Raw genomic sequence first — 12,333 nt, forward strand, 5'->3', positions numbered from 1 at the left:
TAATGAATCAAAACCAATCCTATTAGTTCCGGCCCACGTCTCCATACCGTGGTCCCCTTTTGGCCACAACACTCCGCCGCATGATTTCACACAAGCTGGGGACAACAGGGGGGTTTCTGCGGGGAGGGCGTGTCCAGGGAGTCCCAAAAACCTGAGGCGACTTGTTGCCTGTAATTGACCGCGTGATTACCTTAAAAAAAATCAGAGTGAAGGTGGAGTTCGGACCGTGAACTTCATGAGGACGTGGCTACTTGGCCGTGATAATTGGTTTGGTTTGTATTGTTGTCGCTGAAGGTTATTTCTCAGAATATTGGTTGGGTTGTATAGTTTTGGAGTCAGAATTGACAAAAAAAAAGAGTCAATTATACACATAGGAAAAGTCGGTGATATGTCTTGCTCATGGATAAACGTTTGCATCCTGAGATCGTGGATGAATGTTGTCTATAAGTGAGTCAATGTTGTTTTCATTTTTACACTTTAAGACCGCCATTATTAACTGATAATAAAGCCACACTATTGTCCTTTACTTGTACTAGTAATATGTTATGCTTTTTTTATCATAGGGGCTTAGGACCATATGGCATTTCCTCATGACCAGAAAAACTCAATAAACTCAATAAAAAGGACGTCAAGATTATTGGGTTTGTCGATAATTGTGATTATTCAGGTCACAATATAATAGTAAGGACCAACAAATAATAACTGTGACCATTTTAGAAGCAAATGCAAGACATAAATATAAAGAACTTTTTTATCCGTCTGTTTTTGTCACATTTAACTTTATTTTGTTTTTCAGTTTTGCTGTGTTCACATGCACGAGAACAACATTTATTTTGATTATCATTATTACTATTACAGTGCATTTATATTGTGCGTTAGTTTATATTATTTTTGCATAATTCTCTGTGTCAAAACCTGCCCAAGTATGAATAGTCATAGGGAAAGCCGATTACTCACTACCGTTTCCTAATTTCCTAGTGTTTACAAACAGGAAGTGACATTTTAAATGTAAAAAATTCGCAATTTTGGATAATTTTTTGGGCAAAAATAAAAATATATTTATCTTAACAGCATTTTACTTCAATGAGTAGACGAAGCTTTCATAGGCACTTTAACATCAGCCTGCAGGTCACATTTGTTATACTTGTTGATTTAGCTTCAATTCGGACGTTTCTCCTTTTTTGTAAAGATATTTCTTGCCCGTAAGGAAACACACAACAGATAGTTGGGAAAAAATAAGTACAGAAAGTTTAGTATAACACGCACACAAACATAACCATAGTATTTTATCAACAACAATACATTTGGTTTACTGCAATCCTCAAACTGGTTGTTGTTATGCAAGGTTTTCTGAAGTAATTCCCTTTAGATTCTGTATCATATAATCTGTGGCCCATTCTTAACTTTTACAGAACCAAACTGGAATTCTAAGTTGGGTAGATGCGTAAAAGCATAACTTTATTTCTCTGTAGTCAGTCCAACTTCTGTTCTTTTGCTTCTCATTGCACATTATTCCTACACTTTCCAAGGTCAACACACAATGGTTCTTTTCGCCGTAGAGTCTCCACAGTCTCCTTCAAGTCTGGAAGATCTAACACCGTTCCCTAACCACTTTTTCTCACACCAGCTCCTCTCTTTACCTCCCATCACTCCATTCCATCCTCATTTTCCTCTCTCGCTACGGAACCCTGTCTCTGGGGAGTGGGAAAATGAGCAGAACAAAGCATGTGGGGGTCTTGCAGATCATTGGGAGCCCGGAGAGTCGGTTCTTTGTGCCGGAGCCAGCTGGACATATAAAGAACTCAGGGGGGCGGGTTGTGGTAGAAAGACAAGACGAGGCGAGGGGCAAAGAGGTGTGATTTAAAAACTTTGGGTGCCTACTTTTGCAAATCTGCCCCCCTTAAAAAAAAAAACAAGGAGAAATAGGGGATGGGGAGTGCTTTTGGCTGGTGGATGGAGCATTGAGAGGCAGTCAAGCAGAACTGGTGGCCTGGCGTTCACATCCTCAGGCTCCTGTTTGTGATATGGATATAGCGGACCCACCCATAGCTCTTACCAAGCCCCCAATAAAAGCATTCAGGAGATTTCAGTCCAAAGTCGGGCACTTATCCCAAAATAATGTGATTCAGTTCGGGTTAAATCAAGCACAACCAATGTTTGCAAGTCCTTTCACAAAGTTTGGTAAATACAGATTTGAAGAGTGTTCATTGAAGTAACTAAAGTTTAGAAGCCCATCAATGCTATTTCAATATAAAATGTGATCATGTATGAGTTATAAATAGTCACCAAATGTATAAAACATTATTTATTTTTCAAAGAGTAATGTCTAAACCATTCTTAGGTTATCTTTGGGGTATGTTTCTGGCTGCAGGGTTAAAAGGTCATCACAAAAAATGGATGACAAGAACTGGACAAACATTATAACTGACGTACGGAAAACGTTAAAAAAATCACGTCTTTATTTGTTTTTAAATAAAATGTATTCTTGATCTTGTTCCGTTTCTTGTGTGTTTTTAGTGGGGGTTTTTTGTGGGTTTTTTTCAACAGTGCAAATTGCCCCTCTGAGATGCTTATGCTCTATGTCAAATACACCAAACTTATAGCAATAATAATATCCCTGAGTCTGCTTTTTAACACTAAGCAGTAACATTTGTTGTTCTTAAAGGCTTGACATTTTTTTTTACTTTAGCTTGCTAACGTTACAGCAGCAACAATCGTCTTGAGTTATTTATGGATCTACATGTAATAACAATTGGTCAAAGAGTGCAAATGTTTAGGATAAGACAGACAAATATCATCCATCTCCACACAGCAGTGATGTGGAAGTGTGGAAGTCGGGCGACAGTTCTTTATCAGTTATCAGAGTTCTTTCCCCGAATTACGCTTGGAAAAACATTTTCCCAAGTTCGCAAGGACAACATAAAAGCATAATCTTGGATCGGGAATCATAAAAATTGCAGTTAGCTTTTATTCCTCCAAACAGAGATTTTAGCCTTTATTTAATAGAAGTATTTGTGTACACTGCAGTTGGATGAATGTTAGTTTTGTTTAGTTTTATTTTTGCTAATACATCTCTACGTTTTGCGCACGCTGCCAATAATGTAACGTTTTTTTACTGTCTAATCCTAAGATCTATATGAATGGCAAACAATGACTAATACATATGCCAAAAAAATCAACTTTAAATGCCATTATTATTATTTTTACTGTGGCAATGCATTTCCTATGACAGATTTCCAAATACCAAAGTAGTGAAGTGGTTTTCCTTGTCCAATATTCTCCAAACGACTAGATGTTTTCCCCTTGGAGACGGGACATGATAATAAACCATGCCTCATTTCCATAGTAACCAAGCATGCCGATTCACAGCCAAGTGTTCCTTTTTTCACTACACTTCCTGGTTGTGCTTCATTATGTGCTTTTGTCTCCAGATCTGGGGGTGCCATCACTGGGAAAGGGCCAGATCTTCACTTCATCCTCGTAATCGGAGCACGACCTTGGCCTTTTTCCCTACGTTTTTTGGGGGGTGGAGAGCGCCCCGAGCAGTGGTTCTGGGGGTGTGGATGAAGAAGCAGATTAGAGGTCACTCAGCGCACCGGCCTTTTGCTGCCCGGACATGACACCCCATTGTGGGCCGCAGATCTGCCCGACGGGGGTCCTGGTCTGACGGTGCAGGAGAAATGATTGGATTTCACAATAGTGGGATCATGGGTGGTCAGAATGGATACACATTTTCTGTAGGATTTGATTTGTATATATGATGATTTGCATAGTACGACTTAGCATGTCCGATGCAGCGACTGCATCACTGCAGCCGCTGCACCGATCCGCCTGAGATCGACAGGCGGATCGGTGCAGCGGCTGCAGTGATGCAGTCGCTGCATCGGACCGTTGTGGTAAAGAGGGAGCTGAGCCGAAAGGCAAAGCTCTCTATTTACCGGTCGGTCTACGTTCCTACCCTCACCTATGGTCATGAGCTTTGGGTAGTGACCGAAAGAACAAGATCGCGGATACAAGCGGTCGAAATGAGTTTCCTCCGCCAGGTGGCTGGGCGCTCCCTTAGAGATAAGGTGAGGAGCTCGGCCACACGGGGGGAGCTCGGAGTAGAGCCGCTGCTCCTCCACGTCGAGAGGAGCCAGCTGAGGTGGCTCGGGCATCTGTTCCGGATGCCTCCTGGGCGCCTCCCTCGGGAGGTGTTTCAGGCATGTCCCACCGGGAAGAGGCCCCGGGGAAGACCCAGGACACGCTGGAGAGACTATGTCTCTCGGCTGGCCTGGGAACGCCTCGGGATCCCCCCGGAGGAGTTAGAGGAAGTGTCTGGGGAGAAGGAAGTCTGGGAGTCCCTGCTCAGACTGCTGCCCCCGCGACCCGGCCCCGGATAAAGCGGCAGAAGATGGATGGATGGATGGATGGACTTAGCATGTATCAGATGTCGTCAGTGTGAATTACGTATCATTTTTTAGCTTTTTTTACAAGCTCCAAAATGCTTCATATTGCGATACATTTAAAAAGTAAACTTTCTTAACATTATGAACTCTGATTTGATACAAAAATGTAGAATAAAACATTTAAAAAATAATATTGGGCCCCTCTATTTCTACCCGTAAATTAAAATTGCATCATTTAACCTATATGATTATATGATTAACCTGATTTTACACATTAGTTTAAACTTCTAAACTAAATGCAACCTTAAGTGTGAAAATGCCGACTGAAAGAACAAGACATGAGTCAAATATCTCGAGGATTTTGTTCATTCAGCCAAATGTTTGTGCAGCCAAATTTCCATCAAGCTGCCCCACAACAGGATGCCATGTTGCAGCATCATATTTGGACTGTGATGGATGTATTATTAGTGAGAAAACAACTCAAACCGAGAGGCCAAAACGGATCGTGGCTTCATTACAAATCGTGTGGATCAGTTTGGTTCTCAGATTTTTCACACCAAGTCATTTTAAAGCCTGGCTCGAGTACCACCAGATCTAAACCAGGACTATTCTAGGTTCAAACCAGGGCTAAACCAGCTCTAAAATGTGACTACACACTTGTTACAATACTTAGAAACAAGGACTAATCCAAAGGAGGGCAGAAATGTGGAGTAAATTGTGTAAATATTTGAATTGCAGAGAAATTCACTCGTGCTTACCAGTTTATAAGTTTAGTTTGTTTGAGCAATGATATCTTAATTACACACATAATAATGAAATAGAAGCCCAAAAGGAGTGGCCTGAAGCTGAAATCCATCAGAATCTACCCCAACACGGTTATAAGATAAGATATTCCATTATTGTCCACACATGGGGAAATTTCATTGTTGCAACGCAGGTAGATACAGAGGAAAAGGACAGATAACTTATGGGAAGTTTAAAAAGCACTCTTATAAACAAAAACTCCTATAGACAAAACCTCTCATTTCCTAATAAGGAATGGAGGGGAAAAATAAAGATAAAATGAAATAAAATAAAAACAGCTAGCGTAAGACAAGATAATACTAATAATAATGGTAAAATAAACACTCTATTTTCATCAGTTATATGTATATGTGACATTATTGCATGTGAGTACGACAGTAATTGCACATGAATATGATAAATACATTGTCAACTGTTTCATACAGTGAATATGGCACATAACAAACTCAAATATTCATCTACATTATCAAACATTCAAGGGGAAACCTTCAGGGGATATGTTTGTCAAATAAATATCATATGGACCATTTATATCCAATATTTATTTGATTATGCATTTGTTATCCACGTCCAGACAAACACACACCACAGCAAGCATGAACCTAATGTCACGTAGACCTGTGTCATTTCAGTTAAAAAGGTACATTTGGTTAATGGACACGCCTGACGCTGTCCTGGGCTTTCAAACTCTGTCCATAACATTGATACAGACACAAAATGTCACTGTTTCCTACATACCTATCTAACACATTTGTTTGACTTTTCTTCTTTGAACAAGAGACACATGTACAAAATAAACAAAATGTACGCATTTTCTCTGACACGACTAAAAAAATATCAAGATATGAAATAGATTTACATTTTGGTCTTACTAAATGAACAAAGATAAGGAAATTGCCTTTGCATGTCGCACAAAAACGAGTACCCTTCTTTGATTGATTGATTTATATATTTAATTGTTGTATGTATGTATTTATTTTTATTTATTATGGCATTGTGTACAGTGTGTATTTTCCTTTTCCATACCCATTCATGCAGCTGTCTTTATGAACATGTAACCAGTGTTTCTTAGCTTGTGTTTGGGCTCAGCTGTGTGATTGAGAGTATAAAAAAACTCCTTTAAATTTGCCCTGTCGATTGAGCTAGTCCAGTGATTTGTTTTACACAATAGGTACAACAAGCATGGCCCACCTAAATGAAGACGTTTGGGACTATTGAATCCCATCATCTGTTTGCTGTCAGTCTTAACACGGTGTGAAATAGCTCTGTTTGCTCCTATTGATTTGTGTGGTTTTGTATTGGGCTAACATGGTGTGACTGTGACTTAGCACTCAGCACATTGACAGTGTAGTTAGCATGAGGAGGTGCACCTGCTGCTCCTGTCATTGACCTCGCCCGACCTGCTGCTTGTGCGTCAGATGGAGGACAGGTCAAAGGTGAACTATGTCACTTTGGAGATGTTTTCACTTTGCCTAGATCGTTCCATGGCACGAGATTAAATGTATCTTGACTTAGGGGACAAGCAGGTGACGCTAAAGGCCAAGTTACAGGTCAGATCTGTGGAGAGACAGGTGACCTCTGTTTCACACATGTATCTGATTAAATGTAAGAGGGATAAGTTTAATACAGGGTGTCCAAACTGTGGCGTGGGGGCCAAATGCGGTCCTCAGACAATTTTTTGTTGGCCCGTAGCCTTCCTGTTAAATTGACCCAAACAACAATAGGTAGAACTTTTTACTGTAAAATTGGAAAACATTCTAAATAACATACATTTTGATTAGATACAGACCTAATATAAATGTTCCAAGCCTTAAATGTGGAGGCTCATTAAAACTACAAATGCAAAGTTTCCAAGGATTCACTTCTGCCTGAAGAGTGGGTCCAGCTCGACTCAGACGGTCCCTCTTCTGCCTGAAGAGTGGGTCCAGCTCGACTCAGACGGTCCCTCATCTGCCTGAAGAGTGGGTCCAGCTCGACTCAGACGGTCCCTCTTCTGCCTGAAGAGTGGGTCCAGCTCGACTCAGACGGTCCCTCTTCTGCCTGAAGAGTGGGTCCAGCTCCAGTCTCCCTTGTGTCCGTCTGTCCGTCTGTGAGAGTCGGATCTCTCCTTCACTGGAACTCCTCCAGGTTTCTACGCTTTTTTCCCAAAGAGGTTTTTTTTGTAGTTTTTCCTGGCCGAGAAGGAGAGTCTAAGGACAGAGGACCCTGGGACATCGTCCCTCGCCACCACAGACATTGTCTGACTTCATCGCCACCACAGACATTGTCTGACTTCATCACCACCACAGACATTGTTGATTCATTTCTCCCTGTGGCCCTCAGAGGCAACTGTTGTTGTGATTTTGGGCCTTACAAAAATAAATTGATTTGATTTGATTTGATTTGACTTAATTATCATATTGTCTGTGGCCCTCTGCTCCGTAAAAAAAAAAGTGTATTAATAATAATAATAAAATATAGCCGCAAGCGGCAATGATCGGCCCTCGCCACACCGCCGCCACGCCGCAAGAGGAGGGGGCGCTTACGCGCCCCAATTGTCCTTTTATTACGCTAAACATAACTAAACATTTAACCTCCATATAAAATCTGTAGGGGGCGCTGTGGCGCCAAATGAATTTATTTCACTTCAAGCAGGTTTAGGGCAAAGAGTTTAACAACTGATTCTAATTTGACGCAATTCGGACTTTATCTGCGCAAACGGCAGAAATTTTAAATATGGGAGATTTCTGAAATTCTAGCTACAGTTTGCGGCTTCGCCGCACCGAGACCGTGAGAGGTATCAATGTAATTTGGATAACTTTTGATGTCCCACTCCTCAGTAGCATTTTCACCAAATTTCAGCTTTTTAGGGCCAACGCCCTGGGAGGAGTTCGTAAAAGTACGACGTTTGGAAAAACTCCGAAGTCATGTTTAGCCATTTTTGAAGCAATATGGCCGACATTTGGTTGGGCGGACGGCGTTGCCGTAATAATATTTTTTACTTCTCTTGTCACCATCTACCTCTGCGCCAAATTTCATGATTCTACGATCAGATTTTTTTTGGGTCATTTCCCATCTCTCAATGCATTTTTGGTACATTTGGGGGCGCTGACGCGCCAATTTTTTTTATTTTAGAAAAGGGAAATAGCCAGAATGTCAATGTTCACTGGGTGAAAAATAGGGGGGTTGGTCCCGAGAAGAAGAAGAAGAAAGAAGAAAGAATTAAAGCCGCAAGCGGCATCCAACGGCCCTCGCGGGCCGCCGGCCTTCCGACTCTGCGCTTTCGACTTGATAAAGATGGCGCCCTTATTGTGTGTTGAATTAAAAAAGAACTTGACAGACGGCGACACAATTGACATGGCCAATCCAGTGCAAATGAACACAAGTGTCAGTCAAATTTGCTGCGCCGCCGCACAGAGACCTTAGCACTTGGAATAAAAATATGGATAACTTTTGATGCCGCGCTTGTGTAGATGATATTTCCCAAAGTAAAGCTTGATCGAGCTATTGCCCACGGAGGAGTTTGTTAAAGTGTGAAGCGTAAATGTGAACATTTCAAGGATTTGGCGTTTTTCCCATTTGTGACAGTATATTTGCAGCTCCACGGCACAGAGACCGTACCACTTAAAATCAAAATATGACTAACTTTTGATGCCCCGTTTGTGTAGATGATTTTCCCCAAATATGAGCTTGATCGGGCAATCGGCCTAGGAGGAGTTTGTTAAAGTGTGAAGCGTAAAAATGTGGTCATTTTAGAGATTTCGCTGTTTTCCCATTTCTGACATATATTTGCGGGTCCGCCACACAGAGACCGTAGCACTTAGAATCAAAATATGGATAAGTTTTGATGCCCCGCTTGTGTAGATGATATTCTCCAAATATGAACTTGATCGGACAATCGCCCTAGGAGTTCATTAAAGTGTGAAGCGTAAAAATGTGGTGATTTGAGCGATTCTACGATTTTCCCATAAGGATAACATGGGATGTTTCTGTCAACGCTACGGTTACGCCGTACAAAATATGACTTTGGCTCTCATACTTTTATGATCAGGATGGCAAATTAGAATTTTGTTCAAAATATCATGTCATTTGGAAAAACTCTATTGTTTATAGACCACTCTGAAGGCCAAATAGTCAGAATTCTGGGAAACGTTTGCGGCTCCGTCGCACAGAGACCGTAAAAGTTATCCTTAAAATTTGGATAACTTTAGATGCACCACTTGTCTAGAGGACGTACACCAATTTTGAGGTTGGTGGGCAAAACGCACTAGGAGGACTTCGTTAAAGTGTAAAACATAAAAATGTGGTAATTTGAGAGATTTTGTGGTTTTCCCATAGGGATAACATGGGAGGTTTATGTCATCGCTACGACTACGCCGTAAAAAATTAGGCATTTTTGTGATTGGCTTTTGTGATTGGGACGGCAAAGTAGAATTTTGGGTAAAGTTTAGACAATTTTGGTAAAACTAATTTTTGACCTTCAATGTTAATTTAAAGGTCACTCTGTAGGGGGCGCTATCGCGCCCATTTCAATTTTGTCAGCCTAAACTGGTCCAAACTAGAAAATTTAACAACTGATTCAAATTTGGTCCTAATCGGACTGGTTTTGATCAAATGGGAACAATTTTTAGATCTGCAATATTCCAAAATAAGTTGTCCAACTTTGCGGCTGCGCCGCACACAGACCGTAAAAGGTATATCAAAAAATTGAATAACTTTAGATGCCCCACTTGTCCAGAGGACGTACGCCGATTTTGAAGTCGGTGGGCAAAACGCCCTAGGAGGAGTTCGTCAAAGTTTGACGTAATCCAAATGGCTAACTCAGCTTGTTTTCATTTTCAAAGGAAGATGGCGGCCATAGGGTAAGTCTGGGGGCGTGGCCACAATAATATTTTTTTTTTGTCCTCACGAGAGGAATGCGTGTCCCGAATTTCGTAGCTTTACGACAAAGTTGACCTCGGGGCGTCTCCCATAGGCGCAATGTATTTTGACTTTTGTCGGTGGCGCTGTCGCGCCATTTTTTAACGAAAAAAAAAATGGCCCAGAAAAAATCAAATTTTTCGCCGATTCTGAATTTTGGGCAAAGTTTGGTGAGTTTTTGAGCATGTTCAGGGGGTCAAATTAGAGCTCAAAAAGCAGAAGAACAAGAAAAATAAAAATAAAAATAATAATATTTTTAGCAAAAACAATATAGCCGTTTCCACTATAACAACAAATTATACATCGTTTGAAAGCTCTAAGCCTTCCCCATGCCGCCATGGGGTGGAATCATCATTACGAGCGCTTACGCGCTCGTCACTCCCTATTCCGTCGGGATGCCCCGCCCACTCCCCATAGACTTCCATTGATTTGAGCAGATACAAGCATGGCCCATGCCTGCGGCATGGATTCTCGCGTACAGGACGATGCCAGGAGGGTTTTTGGAGGAATGCAGCGCTTCGCGCTGCTGTTGTCAACAATTTGTGAATGGGCTATTTCTGTCATAGCAGGAGTAAGTATGCATGATCCATGCCTTCGGCATGGGCTAGTTCACTGTACTTGCCAGGGGCGACGGGGCACCAAACATGCGGGCTGCGCCCGCATGTTTGGTCAGACAGTTGCAACGCTGCCTTCGGCAGCGTTGCGGGAGCAATAGGCCCTCCGCCCTGCTGGGGCTCGGGCCTAATAATATTCCGATGCGAAAACAATGTTTCCCATTTTTCAAATATCATAAACTATACATTTTCGGAAAGCGCTCGCGCTTTCCTACCTCATGGTGTGGGTCCCTGGTCACTGACGGGTACTTTCGTTAATTTTGAGTGGGCTCCGCCCACTTTGTGTTTTTGGCCCTCTATACAGTAATAATGTTCAATTTTTGCATTACATGCTTATATGCACGGAATATGCAAGAGATGGGGAACGTATTCGTGAGCTACTTAGCGCAAATGAGTGCTTTATATGGGGATGACGACCGCGAAGCGGTCGTCATCTCAATGTAAAGTGCTCGTTTAGTGCGCACTTTTGCACGGGCTTCGCCCGTTTACAACGGTAATGTTCCATTTTCCTACTACTAATTAGTATGCACGGGGCGTGCATGAGTGAAGGAGTGCGTTAGTGAGTGTTTGGAAGTGGGCGAGCGCTTCGCGCTCGATTTCGTGCTTCGCACGGCCTTACGAGATTAATAGGCCTCTCGCCAGCTTGTGGCGCTCGGGCCTAATAATAATAACTTGATGGAGATGAACAGGTGGCAGAACCCGATCAGAAAAAACTAAATCCCTCTCAAAATATTGTTCCAGAAGGGAAAACCAAATTAGGATGGAGCGAAAGTCAATGGGACAGAGGAAAACAAACAGCATCGCTATAGAAATACATAAACGTGTCCATAGTGCACTAAACTGAGACGAAGGGGCAATCATGCTTTCTGATACTTGGGTTACTGCCAGACTGGAGAGGGCGCGGTCATCTTCCGGAAGGAAAACTGCACCAAAGAGAAGCACAAAATGGCTCCTTCCAGTTTGGCTCCTGTTCACTTTCTATTGAAACATCTCTGCCTGTTTTTGTAACTGCTGCTGTCAGGCTCACCATTTTGGCTTAAAATTGTGTTTTAAAATGCTTTATATCAAGTTTTTGCCTGGTTATTATTGTTCATATCTTGATTTACAATCTGGTGCGCTCCAGCTTGCATTAGGAACAGGTTTGATTGACAGCTAACATGCTCGTTGGAGAAAAGGCGAGCACTTTCCACAACATTGCTCCTGATTGGCTTCGCGGTTGCTATGAAATGCACACTTGGATTTCCAAATATGGAACTTAGCTTCTTATTAGCCGCTAAAACTACTAGCCGCTATTTGCTTCAATAGGCTGGAGCCAAACACTATGGGAACCATGTCCAGTTCTATATACAGTCTATCATGAAAACAGACAAAATGGTCAGATAAGAGGAAATAAAAGTATTTCCTTTTTTTCTTGTAAATATGTTTCTTTTTTTCACACATTAAAATCACCCATCACAAGAAACACGATACAGAGAGGAAAACAAACATAAGACTAAAACCGTAGCAGGTACAAATCATCCAAAGTTTAGCATAATGTGACCAATTTATATCAGTAATCGGAAATATGTCAAATAGATAAATAAAAACTTTGATTTCATTGATATTTGAGTTCAGTCATTGCCTATTGG

This window comes from Eucyclogobius newberryi, unplaced genomic scaffold, assembly GCF_026437365.1.
Source record: "Eucyclogobius newberryi isolate DKJ021-1_F unplaced genomic scaffold, fEucNew1.0.hap1 SCAF_15, whole genome shotgun sequence".
NCBI lineage: Eukaryota > Metazoa > Chordata > Actinopteri > Gobiiformes > Gobiidae > Eucyclogobius > Eucyclogobius newberryi.